Raw genomic sequence first — 24,162 nt, forward strand, 5'->3', positions numbered from 1 at the left:
ATTAAATAAAGTACAGCAATACTTAGATCAACACTAAGAATACTGTCTGAGGAACTTAAACTATAGATCCCTATGTCAGCTGTGCCAGTTGGAGTGAGCTACCCATTTTCATGAGCTTTTACATTTTTTAAACTACCTTCAACTGATTTAGAGATGTATCCATGAAAGCTGTAAGTATTAACAGTATTTGCCATTATTGGGTGCAATAATGTTCATTTAACTGTGATGTCCTTATTCATGTATCCTACCATAAGATCAGTAAGATAATCTGTCTCAACCTTAAGATTGCAGGTCCTAACCCTGCTAATACAGTACAGCTACAGCCAGCATAATGTCAATATCACCCTCTGTGAAACACATACGCACGCACACATATGAACACAGGCACTAGTTCCTCTCATAAAACAGGCCTGGCCCAAGTACGTTATACAATCCACCCGTAAGTGAGAGAGAAACAGCCAATCACAGGTGTCAGCTACATCTCTGTGTAAAAATAGGTTCCAATCGGATGTCCATCAACTTTCCTCTGGACCAATCATCTCTCATCCTCCCTCAGTTCAGTGGGCAGGAACTTGTACTGCTGCTGTCTGATCTGAGCCAGCTTTTTCCTGGCCTCCTCCAGCTCTCTCTCTTTCCTCAGCATCTCCTCCTGGGCTGCAATGATCTGAAGAGGGGAGGAAAGGGTTAAATACATGCTTCAGTCTGCTCATCTCCAATCTGTCCTGTAACACTCCAACCCAACAGGTAATAAAATCATGAAACCATTTCCTTGAGTCCCTTTAATGTACATATGGACTTGATTGAGTTCTACAAAGGAAGTATTTTCTTCAGAACATTTGGAATACTGCTCATACTCCATTTCACAGTAGGTTTCTTTAAAGCGGGTTATAGAAAACCTAGAATTAACATAACTGTTCTGTGGTAACTAGTGGAATGTCTTAAATGTAAGTATGCAGTAAGTATCTATTTATTTTCTTAAGCAAGGAGCTCTTGTGGATTTGGGAGATGGCGGCGGGTGGGTTATGACTAGCCCACTTGAGAGAGACCCGCTTTGGGAGAGTGCCTCTGGAGGGGTGCTGGCTAGAAGCCCTTCAGTGTTATACACACCCATGCACGCACGCCCGCACACTCAGGCACACACAAATATGCACAAATGCACGCACAATATGATTTCTGGAAGACACTCAATCACCTTCCTCAGTTGAAAACAAAGCTTCTTAGGTAGAAGTTAGCCCTAGGCTATGAAATAGACATCCACTCCTCAATTACTCTACATATGGCCATGGATGAAAAGGGAGTGGATAACTTGTCTGCTGGGCCAGAAGAATGTAAAAACTTTTCAAGGGACTTGATGTTGAGGCAGCTGTGGATGCCTGCTAAACCACAGATTTGAATCGCAGCTGTTGTTCTATTCAGTCATACTGTAGTGGCCTACCTCAATTTCAAAACCATTTCATTAGAGAGGAAACATTTGCATGTGAAGGCAACATTAAAGTTGGGAACAGTTGAGGAGGTAGAGGTGGAAAATGCACAAAGTAAAATTGAAGTGACACTTCAATGTGTCACTTATAGGGTATTTAGAATATAAACTCTAAAATCTCACCTGAGCAATGCCACCCACGAACTTGGTCTTGACCACCACACTGTCGTCATCAGCTTTGTCAAAGGCTGCTTTCTGAGCCGCCTTCACCAGGTTGTCTGATGCCCGCTTGACCGCGTTCCCAGCAGCCTTAGGGATACAGAACCCATGGTTAATGCCATCATAGTGTGATCATAGTGTGTGGAGGCGAAGTCAGAGAGACAGCAGTGGAACCCAGTGGGTTGTGTTGTGTTTAGTAGGGCTATACCTGCAGTCTCCTCATGGCCTCGGAGTCCGGTTGAGCTTTGACCTTGCAGGCCACTAGGAGCTGAGCTGTGGAGGCTGCCACCTGCTTGGCTGAGGAGATGAGCTTCTCTTCACTGGCGTGTCCCTGGACTGAGGCATTGGCCGCCTCACACAGGTTACTGGTCGCTGCCGCCACCATCCTCGCCTACAGGGAATAGCAACCACACATCAGGGTACAGCCTCAGACAGAAACATTGATTCACCATGCACAGTTTCATGGTCAAGTTATGTTTTAATATTACATGTAAAAAAGAAACAATGCTGGAAACTCACAGCAGATATGAGACCCTGTGACCACTGGCCATCATCCACAGCATTGGCAAGAATGGATCCCACCTGGAGGGCAGAGAAAGATACATTTCACAGACTTATGTTTTTTGTTGCTGAGGTGACATTCAGACAATTATGATTCCAAAACAGTTGTAACTGACCTTGCCCTGTGCCACCAGCTCTCTCTGTGCTGCAGAAGCAGACTTCACCAGGGCACTAGTGGCTGCAGCTATGGACTTTGCTGCCTCCAGGATCTGCTCCTCAAAGTCCAGCATCTCATCTGCTTGCTAAAAGCAAAAGCACACATTTAACCATGGAAATGCACTAGGGGGCGATATCTTGTGGCAATAAGACAAAACAACATTTTACATTTACATTTGAGTCATTTAGCAGACGCTCTTATCCAGAGCGACTTACAGTTAGTGAGTGCATACATTATTTTTTTTATTTTTCATACTGGCACCCTGTGGGAATCGAACCCACAACCCTGGCATTGCAAACGCCATGCTCTACCAACTGAGCTACATCCCTGCCGGCCATTCCCTCCCCTACCCTGGACGACGCTGAGCCAATTGTGCGCCGCCCCATGGGTCTCCCGGTCGCGGCCGGCTACGACAGAGCCTGGATTCGAACCAGGATCTCTAGTTGCACAGTTAGCACTGCAACTGCGCCACTCGGGAGACCAAACTCCATTGGTTGTTTTATGGTGCCATGTTGAGTTACTGGCCAATCACATCCACCAACACATTTCATAATGGGGAATCATTCCACAGATCTTCAAATACTGTTTGCTGTTGAAAAGTCCAAACAAAACACTTTGCAAGATACAGAAGCACCCATTCTAAAAAGGAAAATAGATTACTTGGGAAATACGAATAATGTCACTCCTGTCTCAGTAGACTACACTAGTCAGTGACCACAGATCATGCCAGCATCACCAACACACAAGGCACACGTGGCTGGAGACAGGGCGGGACACTGTAGGAATATGTTTGATATATAGCTGGACTGAATAACAACCTAATATATCAAACATATCAGACAGAGGCCTGCAGAGAAGGCTTCCAGGTCTACAACATCTCAAGAGAATGGAGGAAGAGTGAAGCATGCTGGGGCGAGAGAGGCCCTTCTACAGGGTGGGAGGGAGGGGAGAAGGGGCACAGAGAGGGAAGTATGGAAGGAGGGAGTAGAAGGTGAACAGAAGGGGTTGTAAATAGTCACAGACACTACCTCGTCATTAGAGGAAACATTGTTTACACTGATTTAGATGTTTTATTCAGTGTCCCTTTCTGAAGGTGTACTGTGGGTTTGATATTTTGAGGTCTAAGGTATTCTACACCTTCCATAATATAGTAGTAAACATCATATACCGTAGCTGGTAAGAATGATTGTTTCATGATATAAACAAAGATCTCAAAATCTCTGCCCTGTCTCTCTGCCTTGTGGAAGAAGAAAGCATGCACCATTGTTAACAGTTCACTAGAGGGCAGACAGATACTGACATCCAAAAGAAGCAAACCTCCCTACACCCCCCTCTCATAAACACTGGGCTCTGCTGAAGTCTGGACCTGAGACTGTAGGAAGTCTCTTATGAAAACAGGAGATTCTCCAGCCATGTTTAGTACATCACCAGAGAGCTGGAGAGAGGGACCAGATCTGATCAACCAATGACACAAAACAAGAACACCACAGAGTACTACAGGAGAAGGAGGAAGAGTATAGGGAGGATCAGAGGTTCAATCTACACACATCACACACAAACAAACACACAAATGTATACAGCTCACACCTTACATACTTGCTGTTCAACTTTCGTAATCAAATTTCAGACAATGCATAAGTACTCACAGAGATAGTCATAGTTTTGTTACAGACAGTTTTTTTAAGAGCAGTAAAGTTGGGTTGTGCAATATCACTCCATGAAGTGGGTGAACACCTTGGGCCGAGAAAGGCCCTTCTTATTTTAGTCTGAAAACAAAGGAATGCTGTAATAAAACAAAGGAAATGGGTTCAACAAGGAGGATGAACTTTCCTTCAATAGGTTTCAGACAGATCATCACAAATGTGAACTCATTCCAACAAAAGCTTAAGGTCCCAGTAATGTAATTGTCTCCTGGCAACACGGTTCTACAGAATCTCAATAAAAACACCAGATTGCTCCCCAGACAAAACTTTCCAACGTCCATAAATACTTCAACATTCTGCAAGCTCACAGAACACACAAGTAGGCTGTCTTGAGTCAGCATAGTTTTACAGGTGGGCTACAGTTCACATAATACTCCCAATTCCCCCCAACAAATCCCAATCTCTAATAGCAGCTCTGAGACTGTAACAGATTACCGTACTTCAAAGTCAATGTGAACTTTTGTTATCTTTGGCCCAGGTAGCCTTCCTGATGAGTGAGTAGATAGGTTAGTAGATAGGTGTGTTCTGTGTTGGAGGTCTGGTCTGGTCTGAGAGGTGTGGAGGGAGATGTTGGAGGTGGTTGAGAAGGGGACTGGTAGGCCTACCTTGGGCTTGGCTCTGGGTTTCAGCTGCTCCAGTTTTTTGGCTGCGGCTTCGATTGAGGCTGCCGCTCCCAACAGCTCAGTCTCTGCGATGACTGTGGGGTCCTCGGGGTCCACCCATTCTGATCCTAAACCACACCACCGAGAGGTCATAATCACATTATAGAAACCCTATAACTCTTAACATACACAAAAATACCTCACCAGTTCAGACAAAGCCAGTTCACTTATGCCCTTTCTAAACAAATCCACATCACACCAGTCAATTTACAACACACAAACACAACTCCACACATGCAATGATAATGAGCATTATACTTCTGAACATACAAAGCCACCCAGATCTACCTTGCAGGTTTTCCACTCCGCCAAGTTCTGTCTATAGTGATTCTAATGCCTCAAAGTTAAATACGGTTAAATAAGAGTTTGAAGAAATGTACTTTCAATGGATTATTGTCTCTCTTTATAGGTTTTAAAGTGGCCATAAAACGGGACTATTTGGGAACAGCTTGGAAAACAGATGGAATTATGTTGATGCAGATTATGTTGAACCCTGGGGAAATCTGTTCAGTCACCCTTCCCTTCCCCCCATCCCCTCCCCTCCCCTCCCCTACTTCTCTCCCTACCCTCTGTGCCTGTGTGAAAAGTGATCTGCAGGAACCAAACAGCCCCATCTCTCACTTACCTCCATCTGAGGCAGGACAGAGAGAGGGAAAACAAGAGGCATTAGAGAGGTGAAATGGATAGCCCCAGTGGGTCATTGGCTGTACACTGGGATCCAATTCTCACCCAAACACAATATTCTTATTTTTTAATGAACCTTTATTTTAACAGGGAAGACATATTGAGACCTAGGTCTCTTTTACAAATGCGCCCTGTATATACAACATAAATATACACATTATACCCTAACTATATATATATATATATATATATATATATATATATATATACACACACACAGTTGAAGTCGGAAGTTTACATACACTTAGGTTGGTGTCATTAAAACTCATTTTTCAACCACTCCACAAATGTCTTGTTAACAAACTATAGTTTTGGCAAGTCGGTTAGGACATCTACTTTGTGCATGACACAAGTAATTTTTCCAACAATTGTTTACAGACAGATTATTTCACTTATAATTCACTGTATCACAATTCCAGTGGGTCAGAAGTTTACATACACTAAGTTGACTGTGCCTTTAAACAGCTTGGAAAATTCCAGAAAATGATGTCATGGCTTTAGAAGCTTCTGATAGGCTAATTGACATAATTTGAGTCCATTGGAGTTGTACCTGTGGATTTATTTCAAGGCCTACCTTCAAACTCAGGGCCTCTTTGCTTGACATCATGGGAAAATCAAAAGAAATCCTAACTGACCTAAAACAGGGCGTTTTTACTAGGATTAAATGTCAGGAATTGTGAAAAACTGAGTTTAAATGTAGTTGGCTAAGGTGTATGTAAACTTCCGACTTAAACTGTATATATACACTACCGTTCAAAAGTTTGGGCTCACTTAGAAATGTACTTGTTTTCAAAACAAAAATCAATTTTTTGGTCCATTAAAATAACATCAAATTGATCAGAAATACAGTGTAGAGATTGTTAATGTTGTAAATGGCTATTGTAGCTGGAAACGGCTGATTTTTAATGGAATATCTACATAGGCGTACAGAGGCCCATTATCAGCAACCATCAGTCCTGTGTTCCAATGGCACGTTGTGTTTGCTATTCCAAGTTTATCATTTTAAAAGGCTAATTGAGCATTAGAAAACCCTTTTGCAATTATGTTGCCACAGCTGAAAACTGTTGTGCTGAGTAAAGAAGCAATAAAACTGGCCTTCTTGAGACTAGTTGAGTATCTGGAGCATCAGCAATTGTGGGTTCGATTACAGGATCAAAATGGCCAGAAACAAAGAACTTTCTTCTGAAACTCGTCAGTCTATTCTTGTTCTGAGAAATGAAGGCTATTCCATGCGAGGAATTGCCAAGAAACTGAAGACATCTGTTTCTCAAACTAGACACTCTAATGTATTTGTCCTCTTGCTCAGTTGTGCACTGGGGCCTCCCACTCCTCTTTCTATTCTGGTTAGAGACAGTTTGTGCTGTTCTGTGAAGGGCGTAGTACACAGCGTTGTACGAGATCTTCAGTTTCATGGCAATTTCTCGCATGGAATAGCCTTCATTTCTCAGAACAAGAATAGACTGACGAGTTTCAGAAGAAAGTTATTTGTTTCTGGCCATTTTGAGCCTGTAATCGAACCCACAATTGCTGATGCTCCAGATCCACAACTAGTCTCAAGAAGGCCAGTTTTATTGCTTCTTTAATCAGCACAACAGTTTTCAGCTGTGCTAACATAATTGCAAAAGGGTTTTCTAATGATGGCTGATGGTTGCTGATAATGGGCCTCTGTACGCCTATGTAGATATTCCATTAAAAATCAGCCAAATCCAGCTACAATAGCCATTTACAACTTTAACAATGTCTACACTGTATTTCTGATCAATTTGATGTTATTTTAATGGACAAAAAATGGCTTTCCTTTCGAAAACAAGGACATTTCTAAGTGACCCCAAACTTTTTCACTACAATGTAGAAAATAGTAAAAATAAAGTGAGTAGGTGTTGATTGGAATGATTTATTTCAGCTTTTATTTCTTTCATCACATTCCCAGTGGATCAGAAGTTTACATACACTCAATTAGTATTTGGAAGCATTGCCTTTAAATTGTTTAACTTGGGTCAAACGTTTCAGGTAGCCATCCACAAGCTTCCCACAATAAATTGGGTGAATTTTGGCCCATTCCTCCAGACAGGGCTGGTGTAACTGAGTCAGGTTTGTAGGCCTCCTTGCTCGCACACGCCTTTTCAGTTCTGCCCACACATTTTCTATAGGATTGAGGTCAGGGCTTTGTGATGGCCACTCCAAGCTTTAACTTCCTGACTGATGTCTTGAGAGGTTGCTTCAATATATCCACATAATTTTACTTCCTCATGATGCCATCTATTTTGTGAAGTGCACCAGTCCCTCCTGCAGCAAAGCACCCCCACAGCATGATGCTGCCACCCCCGTGCTTCACGGTAGGGATGGTGTTCTTTGGCCTGCAAGCGTCCCCCTTTTTCCTCCAAACATAACGATGGTCATTATGGCCAAACAGTTCTATTTTTGTTTAATCAGACCAGAGGACATTTCTCCAAAAAGTACGTTCTTTGTCCCCATGTGCAGTTGCAAACTCTAGTCTGGCTTTTTTATGGAGGTTTTGGAGCAGTGGCTTCTTCCTTGCTGAGGGCCTTTCAGGTTATGTCGATATAGGACTCGTTTTACTGTGGATAAAAAGTATTTAGTCAGCCACCAATTGTGCAAGTTCTCCCACTTAAAAAGATGAGAGAGGCCTGTAATTTTCATCATAGGTACACGGCAACTATGACAGACAAATTGAGAAAATGTTTTCCAGAAAATCACATTGTAGGATTTTTATTGAATTTATTTGCAAATTATGGTGGAAAATAAGTATTTGGTCACCTACAAACAAGCAAGATTTCTGGCTCGCACCTACAAACAAGCAAGATTTCTGGCTCGCACAGATCAGTAACTTCTTCTTTAAGAGGCTCCTCTGTCCTCCACTCGTTACCTGTATTAATGGCACCTGTTTGAACTTGTTATCAGTATAAAAGACACACAAGACACACAAGTCCACAACCTCAAAAAGTCACACTCCAAACTCCACTATGGCCAAGACCAAAGAGCTGTCAAAGGACACCAGAAACAAAATTGTAGACCTGCACCAGGCTGGGAAGACTGAATCTGAAATAGGTAAACAGCTTGGTTTGAAGAAATCAACTGTGGGAGCAATTATTAGGAAATGGAAGACATACAAGACCACTGATAATCTCCCTCGATCTGGGGCTCCACGCAAGATCTCACCCCGTGGGGTCAAAATGATCACAAGAACGGTGAGCAATAATCCCAGAACCACCCGGGGACCTAGTGAATGACCTGCAGAGAGCTGGGACCAAAGTAACAAAGCCTACCATCAGTAACACACTACGCCGCCAGGGACTCGAATCCTGCAGTGCAAGACGTGTCCCCCTGCTTAAGCCAGTACATGTCCAGGCCCGTCTGAAGTTTGCTAGAGTGCATTTGGATGATCCAGAAGAGGATTGGGAGAATGTCATATGGTCAGATGAAACCAAAATAGAACTTTTTGGTAAAAACTCAACTCGTCGTGTTTGGAGGACAAAGAAGGCTGAGTTGTATCCAAAGAACACCATACCTACTGTGAAGCATGGGGGTGGAAACATCATGCTTTGGGGCTGTTTTTCTGCAAAGGGACCAGGACGACTGATCCGTGTAAAGGAAAGAATGAATGGGGCCATGTATCGTGAGATTTTGAGTGAAAACCTCCTTCCATCAGCAAGGGCATTAAAGATGAAACGTGGCTGGGTCTTTCAGCATGACAATGATCCCAAACACACCGCCCGGGCAACGAAGGAGTGGCTTCGTAAGAAGCATTTCAAGGTCCTGGAGTGGCCTAGCCAGTCTCCAGATCTCAACCCCATAGAAAATCTTTGGAGGGAGTTGAAAGTCCGTGTTGCCCAGCGACAGCCCCAAAACATCACTGCTCTAGAGGAGATCTGCATGGAGGAATGGGCCAAAATACCAGCAAACCTTGTGAAGACTTACAGAAAACGTTTGACCTGTGTCATTGCCAACAAAGGGTATATAACAAAGTATTGAGAATTTTTGTTATTGACAAAATACTTATTTTGCACCATAATTTGCAAATAAATTCATTAAAAATCCTACAATGTAATTTCTGGAATTTCTTTTCTCATTTTGTCTGTCCTAGTTGACGTGTACCTATGATGAAAATTACAGGCCTCTCTCATCTTTTTAAGTGGGAGAACTTGCACAATTGGTGGCTGACTAAATACTTTTTTCCCCCACTGTAGATACTTTTGTACCTGTTTCCTCCAGCATCTTCACAAGGTCCTTTGCTGTTGTACTGGGATTGATTTGCACTTTTCGCACCAAAGTACGTTAATCTCTAGGAGACAGAACGCGTCTCCTTCCTGAGCGGTATGACGGCTGCGTGGTCCCATGGTGTTTATACTTGCGTACTATTGTTTGTACAGATGAACGTGGTACTTTCAGACGTTTGGAAATTGCTCCCAAGGATGAACCAGACTTGTGGAGGTCTACAATTTTTTTTCTGAGGTCATGGCTGATTTCTTTTGATTTTCCCATGATGTCAAGCAAAAAGGCACTGAGTTTGAAGGTAGGCCTTGAAATACATCCACAGGTACACCTCCAATCAACTTCTGACCCACTGGAATTGTGATACAGTGAATTATAAGTTAAATAATCTGTCTGTAAACAATTGTTGGAAAGATTACTTGTGTCATGCACAAAACTATAGTTATATATATATATATATATACACAGTGCATTCAGAAAGTATTCAGACCCCTTGACTTTTTCCACATTTTGTTACGTTACAGCCTTATTCTAAAATGGATTAAATAAAACATTTTCCTTTATCAATCTACAGACAATACCCCATAATGTCAAAGCGAAAACAGGTTTTTGGAATTTTTTGCAAATGTATTAAAAATTAAAAACAGAAATACCTTATTTACATAACTATTAAGACCCTTTGCTATGAGACTCGAAACTGAGCTCAGGTGCATTCTGTTTCCATTGATCATCCTTGAGATGTTTCTACAACTTGATTGGAGTTCACCTGTGTTAAATTCAACTGACTGGACATGATTTGGAAAGGCACACACCTGTCTATACAAGGTCCCACAGTTGACAGTGCAGGTCAGAGCAAAAACCAAGCCATGAGGTCGAAGGAATTGTCCGTAGAGCTCCGACAGGATTGTGTCGAGGCACTGATCTGGGGAAGGGTACCAAAAAATGTCTGCAGCACTGAAGGTCCCCAAGAACACAGTGGCCTCCATCATTCTTAAATGGAAGAAGTTTGGAACCACCAAGACTCTTCCTAGAGCTGGCCGCCCGGCAAACTGAGCAATCGGGGGAGAAGGGCCTTGGTCAGGGAGGTGACCAAGAACCTGATGGTCACTCTGACAGAGCTCCAGAGTTCCTCTGTGGTGATGGGAGAACCTTCCAGAAGTACAACCATCTCTGCAGCACTCCACCAATCAGGCCTTTATGGTAGGGTGGCCAGATGGAAGCCACTCCTCAGTAAAAGGCACATGATAGCCTGTTTGGATTTTGCCAAAAGCCACCTAAAGGACACTCAGACCATGAGAAACAAGATTCTCTGGTCTGATGAAACCAAGATTTAACTCTTTGGCCTGAATGCTAAGCGTCACATCTGGAGGAAACCTGGCACCATCCTTACGGTGAAGCATGGTGGTGGCAGCATCATGCTGTGGGGATGTTTCTCAGCGGCAGGGACTGGGAGACTAGTCATGATCGAGGGAAAGATGAACGGAGCAAAGTACAGAGAGATCCTTGATGAAAACCTGCTCCAGAGTGCTCAGGACCTCAGACTGGGGCGAAGGGTCGCCTTCCAACAGGACAACAACCTTAAGCACACAGCCAAGACAACACAGGAGTGGCTTTGGGACAAGTCTCCTTGATTGGCCCAATCAGAGCCCAGACTTGAACCCAATCAAACATCTCTGGAGAGACCTGAAAATAGCTGTGCAGCGACGCTCCCCATCCAACCTGACAGAGCTTGGGAGGATCTGCAGTGTAGAATGGGAGAACCTCCCCAAATACAGGTGCCAAAGGTGCGTCAACAAAGTACTGAGTAAAGGGTCTGAATACTTATGTAAATGCGATATTTCAGTGTTTTATTTTAATAAATTAGCAAAATTTTCTAAAAACCTGTTTTTGCTTTGTCATTATGGGGTATAGTGTGAAGATTGATGAGGGAAAAAAACAATTTAATCCATTTTAGAATAAGGCTGTAACGTAACAAAATGTGGAGAAAATCAAGGGGTCTGAATACATTCCGAATGCACTGTATATACACACACACACATACATTCAAATACAAAAACACAGTCATGGGAAGCACAAATAAAACATCACATATATTAGTGCTGTCAGAGATATGGAAGGCAGGCAGCAGGGCTTCTGAAGGACACATTCCTGGTATACATGTGATAGCCAACCTACTAATCTAATGTTGACACTTGCAATTACTCAGGATGTTAGGCCCACTCTACAGCACATTTTCTATATTACCTGTCCACATAACCTGTGGATTAATGGGGTGGTTTTAAAAAAAACAACATTATTGTGAATATTATACACACACAAATCCATTATAGGCCCTGGGAAGAAAACATCCCTAAACTAATTTACATTGTTTGAATTTATAGCCAGAATGGTATGCTGGGTTTCTGCAGAATGCAGTAGTCTGGTCGAACTATGCTCCTCTAGGTGAATTTGTGTGTGTGTGCATGTATGCAAGTGTGTGTGTGTGGCAGCGCTGTGTGCTGTCTCACCCTTCATGGCCTCAGCTGTCTGGATGAGCTCTGTCACACATCCCGCCACGCACTTGGAGTGTACCGCCAGCTGCTGCCTCTGGTCAGCCGTGGGCTTCTGGAGCACCTGGACACACACACAGACACAGACACAACCTTCCTCATGGAGCCACATGCCATCAGGCCAAGCTAATAGAGGTTATGAGTTCTAAGGTGTTGTCTGTGTGATGTATTGTATTCTCCCCCTCACCAGCAGTACTTGCTCCAGCAGGTCGATGTATCCAGTGGTGCACTCTGACCCGTAGTGCAGGGCCTTGCTCCTCACCTCATCACTCACCTCTGGATGACAGGCCGCTTGCTGGAAGAAGAAACAACAACTTAGAAAAGGTGACATTTTCTCTGCTTAGTGATATGCTCTGCCTAGTGATATGCTCTGCCTAGAAATATGCTCTGCCTAGAGATATGCTCTGCCTAGTGATATGCTCTTGTCTAGTCAGTGAGTCAATGTCTAAAACATAGTGTGACCACTAGTCCAGTGTTTCCCAACTCCAGTCCTCCAGTACCTCCAACAGTACACTTTTTTTGTTGTAGCCCCTGACAAGCACACCTGATTCAACTTGTCAACTAATTATTCAAGCCCTCAATGAGTTGAATCAGGTCTGGTTGTCCGGGGCTACCACAGATGGTACACGAGGACTGGAGTTGGGAAACATTACATTAGGATATACTATCCAGACCACAGGAGGCTGCTGAGGGGAGGACGGCTCATAATAATGGTCGGAACGGAGCAAATGGAATAGCATCAAACACATGGAAACCATGTGTTTGATGTCTTTGATACCATTCCACTGATTCCGCTCCAGTCATTACCACAAGCCCGTTCTCCCCAATTAAGGTGCCACCAACCTCCTGTTATCCAGACTGTATGTTACTTAGAGCAGTATGGGCCAGTTTGTTAAGGTCTCCAAATGCTTTTTGATACTTCTTTCCTGGTCTTTTCACTGCTAGAAGTAAAGTATTGTGATGTGCCTGAAGGGCATCATGCCTAATGTTCCAGGCTGAGTGACATTGAACCATGAGTACGTCACACCAGCCATCTGAACTAGCCCCTGCTGTCCTGCTGTCACATTTTCCCTGGCAGAGCAGCATTATGGGACTGAGTGCTGTGCTGTAGTGTCAGTGTGAGGATGTGAGCCCTGAGCTGGCAGGGTTGGGGTGGATTATCACCTTGCAGGTGGTCAGCATATCAGAGATGGCTTTGCGGCTCAGGTTGGCTGTGGCGATGACGTGCTCCTGCTGGGCAGAGTTGCCCGCTGCCACAGCCTTGGACGTTGCTGTGGTGATGCCCTTTGTCATGCGGATAAACTCTTCCGGCGTGGTCGACTTCTCGGGGAGGTCCTTGGACTGGAACACCTGCGCACACTCACAGCATGACTAACTGTGACTGCACTGACAGCCACTGAGGATGATCTACTTTGATGCACAGGTTCGTGCATTATTACCAAGGACAGGAGTTTTTCCTGACGATATGACCAGACTAGAAAATACTCCTGGCGCTTATTGTTAGTCTTAAACAGTCAACAGTCAGCCCGAGGTGTACACGACCACTGTAAGGGCGGTGCACAATTGGCCCAGCGTTGTCCGGGTTTGGCCGGGGTAGGCCGTCATTGTAAATAAGAATTTTTCCTTAACTGACTTGCCTAGTTAAATAAAGGTAAAAAAAAAAAAAAACGTTTCCTAGTGTTATTGATGCTACTATAATTGTGAGCTAAGTGGGCTGTGTTTGATTTGGATTTGCAACCTAGGTAAAGCCTGTTGTGGTCCTGAGGGTACACTGATAAGGATTAGCAGTAAATCACAAGAAAAACAAGCTGACTAATATTTCAGCCTCCCTTTCCCCCTGTGTCTGCTACAAAATCCCTGATAAGAGCAACGAGAATACTGCAGGGCTTTGGGGAGGAGAGGAGAGGAGAGGAGGAGCAGCAAAGGTTGAATAGATATCAGATTTTAAGTCGAGAAAATATATATTTTTTAACTGTTAGGTATGGCATTCAATATACAGGCACACCTCCCTTGCTTTAACCAGCCTGGCGAGGGGAGCCTGTCAGGGAGTCTTACTGTCAACTCCTGTTTGATGCACTCAATGGTGGCCTCCAGTGCCCTCGTCCCGCGAGTAGCCTCATCCTCCACAGCCTTGACCGTCTTCAGCAGTGAAGTCACATTGGTCACCATCACCTTTCAGAGAGAGAGAGATAGAGGGACTGTAGCAGTGGGGATGAAACTCAATAAACACAGAGCCAGGCCAACAGGTGGTGTCGTCTCCCCCCAGCACCAGAGACCAGACAGGTCTCAGTAGATCCAGCCCTGATAGAACACCAACAGTATGGAAGGACAATACTATACATTTCAGACCATGAGGAAAAAAAACTTAAAGCAGAACCACAGACAAACTTGTTTTATAAGCAAGAACCCTGCATCAAAACCTCAAACAGACCATGTACAGCTTGTTTGTGAGGAGCAGATTGTGCCATGGAACTCTGAACATATTTCAACAACCCGAACAGAGCACGGAGGGGTTTGAGAGAGGGTCCCATTCGGAGGTCACCATATGTTGGAGGAATGAAAACAAGCTGTGAGCTTGAGCAGGTTACATGGGTGGCCCTAATTAGATTAAAACTAGAGAGGAAAATAAGCCTAATGTAACAGTTAGAGTTGCATATGTGTGGCTGAATAGTTGGAGGATAAGAGAGAAGTGATTGAAGGGTGAGAAGGATTAGGGGCATGTCTTAGAGAGGTAATACTTTGATTATGGTTATATGATGCTGGCTATACAGTCAACCTATGAAATCCTTTGATCTGGTCCAAGGTATAACCAAGGACAGGTATACTTAAAGCCCATAACTGGACTCGGGGTGTAAGGCATGTTAACTATGACATTGAGGTCTCTCTGCACACTGCGAAACGATATGCTCAAGTCTGTTTAGTGTAATGTTTCCTTGGATATCCTCTATTAAAATTGAGAAAGATTACTGTGGAGTTTAGTTTTGATCTCTGAGCTGCTGGCCTATGTGTTGGTAGATATGGAGGGAGAGTGTGAGTAGAAAGGACAGGGCACGCAGGTTTGGCTAGGCTTCAGTAAAGCCCCAGTCAGTGGCTGTCTCTCCATAGTGTTGGAGATAAGGAGCCTCTCCAGTCACAGTGGTGTGATCACAGATGGCTCAGAGCTCACACCCACTGTGACAAGCATGAGTCACACACACCCTGACACCCATCTCAGTGACAGTGGCAAACACACACACACACACATACACACACACACACACACACACAAATACAAACACACAGCCAAACACGAACAGTGATAAGAAAGTGTCATATCCTGTTGGAAACCGGATCATACGCGTTGCTTTGAGAACCTACTGCTGTGACACACAAAGACAGCATATTGCATTAGATACTGTATCTATAGATAAGCATATCCCTGTACAGGAGCTACATTTCTGTAAAACAAGGGCAGCTGAATACACAAATTCAGTGTGGTATTCTCTATGTTAGAGAAGTGTATGTCTTACAGTACCTTGGCAGCACTCTTCAGCTGATACATGGACGGGTCATCCGCTGGCTTGCCTGCAGCACACTTGGTGGCGCCGATGAGCTCAGCTAGAGCCTTGGCCACATCTCTCACCGCATTTATGAGGACCACCTGAGAAGAGGGGGAGGGAGGGAGAGAGAGAGACACCACATCAATACAACACAATGGACAGAGTACAGGTTTATCAGGCCTACCTCAGGGCAGGATTTAACAGAGCCTGGCCTTATCACTTCTTCCTGGAACTATGATACTTCTGGCAAAGTGAAGGGGAGAGATACAGCAGGAGGAAATGTATGCTACAGAATGGCTAGACAGAATGACAAAAGACTAACAGAACAGTACGGGCCTGTCAGGTTTACCTTTACATAATACATGGCGTACAGGTTAAATTATGATTGGACTATTTAGAGGTATGTGATATAAATATGTGGAAAGATTGTCTGAAAGATTGTTGTAGTGTTACATTTATGTGTTGTAATTTCAATCCAACATGGTGTGGTCAGTGTATTACCTGAGTCTCTGGGTCGTCAGAGCCCATGCTGGTGGCTCCCAGTTTGACCACGTCAGTGAGCATGGTGATGGTGTTGGCTGAGGACTGGGCAGCCTGGGCCAGTCTGTCCTGACTGGACGCTGCCCCAGACACCAGCCGCTTAGTGTCCTCCACCAGAGCCTTGGCTGTCTTCAGGATGCTCTCCCTGAGGAACACCACACAACATCTTGTCAAATACCCATTGGGAACAATTAAGATTTATTGAATGTAATACTCTATAGTCATACAGAAGCTGCAGTTTATGGGAAGAAACATTCCCTTTCCTCAAGGAAAGCCATCTTGTATGAGGTCAAAGTCCATTCTATTATATTCCTTCACTGACCCATATTTGACCTGTGGTTTCTGTGGACATAATACGTTTGGCCCAAGGTCATCTCCTCAACAGAACAGTGTTCACCTCACTACTCTGCCCTGCTCTGGTCTCACCTGTGGTCAGCGAAGGACTCTTCGTTCTCAGGATTGAGTGTTCCGGCCGAGGCGAACATGATGGTGGTGTCCAGGTCAGCGATGATGCCAGAGACAGTGCTGGCTGCTGTGATGCAGGCCTGAGTGCCTTTGTTACCTGCCTGCAACGCAGACAGCACCATGGAAACCTGCATGGACAGACAGACAGGGGGAGCAACACACAACACAGGATTAACAACAGCACCTCCAGGTCTGTCTCAATAAACATCCAAACACACAGCATGATCATAAACTAATCATACCCTCTGACCTTATTATGTTAAGAGAAAACAAAGGAGCTTAGGCATAATATCTGCTATTATCTGTGAATGACAACCACCACTCAGGATCCACGGCTTACAGTACATGATCAAATAACATGTTGGTGAAATCCTCATTTGATTAAAGCTTCCCATTGGCATTCCAATCAAGATGTGAATCAAGGTAATGGGAGGGCCGACTGTGAGGTAATCTGAGAGTGCTGGACTGAGCAGGGAGCTGTTAGGGAGCTAGCAGAAGGAGAGAGAGGGGGAACCATGCATTAGCCTTGAGCCTGCTGCTGCACAAACACATTAAACCAATGAATCTGACGCTGCATCACACAGTGCTCCCTCTCCCTCCCAGTCCAGACAGACAGACATCTGCAGTCCCTCACAAACAAACGAAAAGCCATGAGAGAAGCATTCAAATGAGGCATAGCAAAGTTCAGCTACCCAGTCCTCACACGCATGAGGCCACAAATTATTCAAGTCTGATATGACCCTTGAATCAAATCATGCGGTAGGTGAGGAGAATAAATTATAATGCAGACTCATTGAGAACCAGTGATATCTTCTGCTAGTTCTAGGGCCACAGAAGGGACAAATTGGTCTAAGTTCACTATATAAGTGCAATCAAGAGAACATGAACTAAAACACTGAACTGATATTAATATTCACGGCTACTGTAGAGCACAAGTTGTTATCTTAATACAACACATAGAAAACATAACTCCAGTTTTATGACACCTAATGTAGGTCTGCTTGATTCACTCCCCCAGTTCTTCCCCCAGGGGAATAAGGGCACAGTGGCGAATGCTCCATTATAACAAGCCATAATCCCTAGAGCCGATTCTCAGCTATTCCCCTGACACCAGAACGACATTCACACCTGGACTCTTTCTTCACAAAACCCCTTTGTGATTCTGCTACCGGCATCAGACACAGAACACAGTAAGCAACTGCCGTTCAAGGGGATGACATTCTTGGTTTCACTTAAAATAGAAACCTCAACTTACTTTAAGCTTAGCAATGTTAAAATGCAGTAACAAAAGCCAATGTACAGAACGATTCAACTGAATATCTATATTTCATTGCAGACTTTAAAGTTATCACAATTTACCTCAAGGTTCAAGAATTACACTATATCAGCCCCGTTCCCAACCTACCTTCTCAGTGACACCACGGGCACACTCAATGAGCTCCCTCTTGGAGAAGCTGTCAGTGGGGCTCATCTGCAGGGCCCCAGCCTTCTGAACCAGGTAGATACATCCATGGCCCAGCTCCTGGACCCGAGTCTTAATCTGGAAGCCCACCTGCAAGCACAGCCAGCCAGTCCATCAGTACCACAGAGTCATCTCTCAGAGAGCTGCCATCCACCCACTCACTCCCTCCCTCCCTTCCCTCCACACAGCAGACAATGCCTCATGTCCTCGACTGACTGACTGACTCTTATCAGGCTGCTGGGTTAACCTGATTCATGGGTGGGTGGTACTTCATTACCAGCATCACTATAGGCTTTTAGGCTTGGAGGGGTACAATGTCACTATGGTAACAAGGATTTCCAGCAGCCAGTTATGTAAAGGCTATTGATAAGAGTGTGTTGTTATTAGGTTATGTTTTCACACATACTGTCGTTAGCAGTCTCCCTCTCATAGCAGAGATTATCTTTAAACACAGACTATGTTGGTGCAGCTGAGACAGGGAGACAGAGGTTTGAGAGGTGAAAATATATTCCAGTTTGATTTCACATTATGGAGTACAGCCTCAAGGAAGATGCATCATATCAAAGAGTGCCATCCACCCTGTGACATACAGTGCATTCGGAAAGTATTCAGACCCCTTGACTTTTTCCACATTTTGTTACGTTACAGCCTTATTCTAAAATGGATTACATTTGTTTCTATTCCCTCATCAATCTACACACAATACCCAACGAAGCAAAAATAGTTTTTTAGAAGTTTTGCCAAATGTATAAAAAAAAAAACAATTGAAATATAACATTTACATAAGTACTCAGACCCTTTACTCAGTACTTTGTTGAAGCACCTTTGGCAGCGATTACAGCCTCGAGTCTTCTTAGGTATGACACTACAAGCTTGGCACACCTGTATTTGGCGAGTTTCTCCCATTCTTTTCTGCAGATCCTCTCAAGCTCTGTCAGGTTGGATGGGGAGTGTCACTGCACAGCTATTTTCAGGTCTGTCCAGAGATGTTCGATCGGGTTCAAGTCCGGGCTCTTGCTGGACCACTCAAGGACATTCAGAGACTTGTCCCGAAGGCACTCCTGCGTTGTCTTGGCTGTGTGCTTAGGGTCTTTGTTCTGTTGGAAGGTGAACCTTCGCCTCAGTCTGAGGTTCTGAGCGCTCTGGAGCAGGTTTTCATCAAGGATCTCTCTGTACTTTGCTCCGTTCATCTTTCCCTCAATCCTGACTAGTCTCCCAGTCCCTGCCGCTGAAAAACATCCCCACAGTATGATGCTGCCACCACAGGGATGATGCCAGGTTTCCTCCAGATGGCCTCCCGAATGGCGCAGCGGTCTAAGGCACTACATCGCAGTGCTAGATGCGTCACTACAGATCCGGATTTGATCCCGGGCTGTGTTGCAGCCGGCCACAACCGGGAGACCCATGAGGCGGCGCACAATTGACCCAGAGTCGTCAAGATTAGGGGAGGGTTTGGCCGGCTGGGATGTCCTTGTCCCATCGCGCTCTAGCGACTCCTTGTGGCGGCCAGGCGCATTAACGCTGACTTCGGTCGCCAGCTGTACAGAGTTTCAAGAAGCAGTGCGGCTTGGCGGGGTCATGTTTCGGAGGAAGCATGGCTCTCGACTTTCGCCTCTCCCGAGCCCGTACGGGAGTTGCAGCGAAGGGGCAAGACTGTAACTACCAATTGGATATCACGAAATTTGGGAGAAAAAGGGGTAAAAATACCAAAAATAAGAAAATAAAGAAATAAATAAAAGGTTTCCTCCAGATGTCACGCTTGTCATTCAGGCCAAAGAGTTACATTTTGGTTTCATCAGATCAGAGAATCTTGTTTCTCATGGTCTGAGAGTCCTTTAGGTGGCTTTTGGCAAACTCCAAGCGGGTTGTCATGTGCCTTTTACTGAGTGGCGGCTTCCGTCTGGCCACCCTAACATAAAGGCCTGATTGGTGGAGTGCTGCAGAGATGGTTGTACTTCTGGAAGGTTCTCCCATCACCACAGAGGAACTCTGGAGCTCTGTCAGAGTGACCATCAGGTTCTTGGTCACCTCCCTGACCAAGGCCCTTCTCCCCTGATTGCTCAGTTTGCCGGGCGGCCAGCTCTAGGAAGAGTCTTGGTGGTTCCAAACTTCTTCCATTTAAGAATGATGGAGGCCACTGTGTTCTTGGGGACCTTCAGTGCTGCAGACATTTTTTGGTACCCTTCCCCAGATCTGTGCCTCGACACAATCCTGTCTCAGAGCTCTACGGACAATTCCTTCGACCTCATGGCTTGGTTTTTGCTCTGACATGCACTGTCAACTGTGGGACCTTATATAGACAGGTGTGTGCCTTTCCAAATCATGTCTAATCAATTGAATTTACCACAGGTGGACTCCAATCAAGTTGTAGAAACATCTCAAGGATGATCAATGGAAACAGGATGCACATGAGCTCAATTCTGAGTCTCATAGCAAAGGGTCTGAATACTTCCGTAAATAAGGCATTGCTGTTTTTAAATTTGTATACATTTGCATACATTTCTAAAAACCTGTTTTCGCTTCGTCATTATGGGGTATTGTGTGTAGATTGATGAGGAAAACAATTGATTTAATCCAATTTAGAATAAGGCTGTAACGTAACAAAATGTGGAAAAGGGAAGGGATCTGAATACTTTCCGAATGCACTGTATCTGTACATACGGTGCCTTCAGAAATTATTCACACCCCTTGACTTTTTCCACACTTTGTTGTGTTACAGCCAGAATTTTAAATTGATTAAATAGCGATTTTGTGTCACTGGCCTACACACAATACGCCATAATGTCAAAGTGGAATTATGTTTTTAGAAATGTTTAAACATTTATAAAAAAGGAAAAGCTGAAATGTCTTGAGTCAATAAGTATTCAACCCCTTTGTTATGGCAAGCCTAAAGTTTGCTTAACAAGTCACATAAGTTCCATGGACTCTGTGTGCAACAATAGTGTTTAACATGATTTGTGAATGACTACCTCATCTCTGTACCCCACACATACAATAATAGGGGCGGCAGGTAGCTTAGTGGTTAAGAGCGTAGTGCCAGTAACCGAAAGGTCGCTGGTTCTAATCCCCGAGCCGACTAGGTGAAAAATCTGCCGATGTGCCCTTGAGCAAGGCACTTAACTGTAATTGCTCCTGTAAGTCGCTCTGGATAAGAGCGTCTGCTAAATGACAAAACAAAAAAAATACAATTATTTGTAAAGGTCCATTGAATATCCCTTTGAGCATGGTGAAGTTATTAATTACACTTTGGGTGGTGTATCAATACACCCAGTCACTACAGAGATACAGGCGTCCTTCCTTACCCCATTGCCGGAGAGGAAGGAAACCGCTCAGGGATTTCACCACGAGGCCAATGGTGACTTTAAAAAAGTTAGAGTTTAATGATTGTGATAGGAGGAAACTGAGGATGGATCAACAACATTGTAGTTACTCCACAATACTAACCTAAATGTCCGCGAGTGAAAAGAAGGAAGCCTGTACATAATACAAATATTCCAAAACATGCATCCTGTTTGCAATAAGTCACTAAAGTAAAACTGCAAAAAATTTGGCAAAGAAATGAACTTTATGTCCTGAATACAAAGCAATATGTTTGGGGCAGATCCAACACAACACATCACTGAGTACCACTCTTCATATTATTTTCAAGCATGGTGGTGGCTGCATCATGTTATGGGTACGGTTGTAATCGGCAAGGACTCAGGAGTTTTCTAGGATAAAAAGAAACAGAAAATATACGCTGGAGTTGCTTACCAAGACGACATTGAATGTTCCTGAGTGGCCTAGTTACAGTTTTGACTTAAATCGGCTTGAAAATCTATGGCAAGACTTGAAAATGGCTGTCTAGCAATGATCAACAACCAACTTGACAGAGCTAGATTTAAAAAAAAGACAAATAATGTGCAAATATAGTACAATCCATGTGTGCAAAGCTCTTAAGCCTTGTTCACATTGCAGGCCTTAATGCTCAAATCGGTTTTGTTTTTCAAATCTGTTTTGGAATACTGACTGTCCAAACAGCATGTTACAAGCGATCAAATTGTGTGTGTTCAGACAGCAGTCATTTGCTGACATGAATACACTAGTTGTCATAGAAACAACGGGGGTGTGCGCACTGCGCAGTGGTGTAGGCTGATTGGTGGTAGTGCTCGTGGTTCACATCACTCAGAAGTTATGTAGCAAGTTAAGGTGACAACAATGCCTGCCATGGACGTTTCCCAGTTGCTTTGAATGTTCAAAATCATAGTGTAAGAACACCTTTAAAGCCTCAAAGGATAAGATGATCCAACTTTCAAAACAAGTCCTTTTTGGCTAGCCACAGCAGTCAACTAGCTAGCTAGGTAGCGGTTTAGCTTTCTAGAACATTCACTAAGTTGTTTGTAAACAATTAACAAGCTAGTTATCTGCCACATGTTCTTGTCAAACTGTCAACAGAGTAGCTAGTAATCAACAAGATATGCCAAATAAGTCTAAAATCCACTTGAGGGCAAATAAATAAGTCGCATGGCTAGGAATAAGATTTGTATCTGACTTCAAACCACCTACGAAGGTGGTTTGAAATGTGGCTTGAAATATCAAATTCCACGTGAGAACATATTCGAATCGGATATGCAAAAAAATAGGATTGAGTCACTTCAAACTGCAAATGTGGTCCTCTGTAGCTCAGCTGGTAGAGCACGGCGCTTGTAACGCCAGGGTAGTGGGTTCGATCCCCGGGACCACCCATACACTAAAATGTATGCACGCATGACTGTAAGTCGCTTTGGATAAAAGCGTCTGCTAAATGGCATATTATATTATTATTATTATATTATATTATTATATATTATAAATGTGAACAAGGCTTTAGAGACTTACCCAGAAAGACTCACAGATGTAATCGCTGCCAAAGGTGCTTCTACAAAGTATTGTTTTTGCTTTGTCATTATGGGGTATTGTGTGTAGATGGGTGAGAAATCAATTTAATAAATGTTGAATTCAGGCTGTAACACAACAAAATGTGGAATAAGTCAAGGTGTATGAATCCTTTCTGTGTGATATTTCTGCATATTTATTTCTAAGCATTTGCAAATCTCTTGCATCTCAAACCTCTTTTGATATGTTGCCCTGTAAAGACATAGGGCTTGCCTATAGGTGCACCACAGAGAAATCGCATTCCATATGCCTTCTTAGAGTTCATAATGCTATATTTTAACTGTGTTTCCTGCTTTGACAGGCACTGTTTGACATCTCACCTCTTCTGGTTCTGCGGTGGCGGCTGCCAGGCGACCTTGGTGGGCTAATTGGCTGTAGTCTACAGTCACCTGAGAGGCTAGGCCACCCAGCTCCTCTGGACACGTCACTGACTTAGTCATCTGTAGACAGTCAGAACAAGGCCATAACATGACATGTTAAAGAGTTTTGATAAAGAGTTTTATACAGCTATAAGGACACATGACATATTCAGGGAGTAGTTGTTTGTGCTCACCATCTCCTGAGTTGTGATGGCGATGGCTTTGGAGTATTTCACCATGGTGGTCTGGTAATCCACAAAGGATCCTTCTGGTTCAGGGGGAGTGCCTTCATCCAACTGCAGAGGAAAAACCACGACTCATTCAATATATTCAATTTAGCTACTTATTGTACTTAATATACACATAAGAATACCAACCAAGCATCTACCACACATTTGAATAAAGCTTTTATTTATTCAATTAATTCTATGCATAAATATGTTGCAGAATGCAGATATCCACAAAAGGCCAGACAATGTGTTAGTTTCTATGCAGAAATAGAAATGGAATTCACTGGGGTGGAAACATATAGAGACCAACATCTGATAGAAGCATTCAGGCAATCAAATATAATTCATTATTAGGAGCTCCATCATCAAGACTGTGACAGATCACAGTGGATGGAGGGTGACAGCCAGTGGATAAGTGACAGCTGTCAGCTCTGAGGCCTGGAGCTGACACTTCCCATGCATCTC

General features: G+C 43.8%; 1 pseudogene across 1 annotated transcript in view; it reads right to left on the reverse strand.

The window, feature by feature from the left end:
• Positions 1–535: 535 nt before the first annotated feature.
• LOC311137794 (talin-2-like) overlaps positions 536–24,162 on the reverse strand; it is an 85,513-nt pseudogene continuing 61,886 nt past the window's right edge. The window contains exons 41-56 of the transcript in view: positions 23,662–23,763; positions 23,429–23,548; positions 18,138–18,284; positions 16,694–16,860; positions 16,229–16,412; positions 15,703–15,828; positions 14,244–14,360; positions 13,353–13,538; positions 12,376–12,483; positions 12,147–12,252; positions 4,666–4,790; positions 2,317–2,442; positions 2,159–2,221; positions 1,848–2,030; positions 1,604–1,729; positions 536–664 (exon numbers count right to left, since the gene is read on the reverse strand). The product of the transcript in view is annotated as a talin-2-like (transcript). The remainder of the gene's footprint in view (positions 665–1,603; positions 1,730–1,847; positions 2,031–2,158; positions 2,222–2,316; positions 2,443–4,665; positions 4,791–12,146; positions 12,253–12,375; positions 12,484–13,352; positions 13,539–14,243; positions 14,361–15,702; positions 15,829–16,228; positions 16,413–16,693; positions 16,861–18,137; positions 18,285–23,428; positions 23,549–23,661; positions 23,764–24,162) is intronic.

The sequence above is a fragment of the Coregonus lavaretus genome, assembly GCF_964263955.1.
Source record: "Coregonus lavaretus genome assembly, chromosome: 11".
NCBI classification, from domain to species: Eukaryota; Metazoa; Chordata; class Actinopteri; order Salmoniformes; family Salmonidae; genus Coregonus; species Coregonus lavaretus.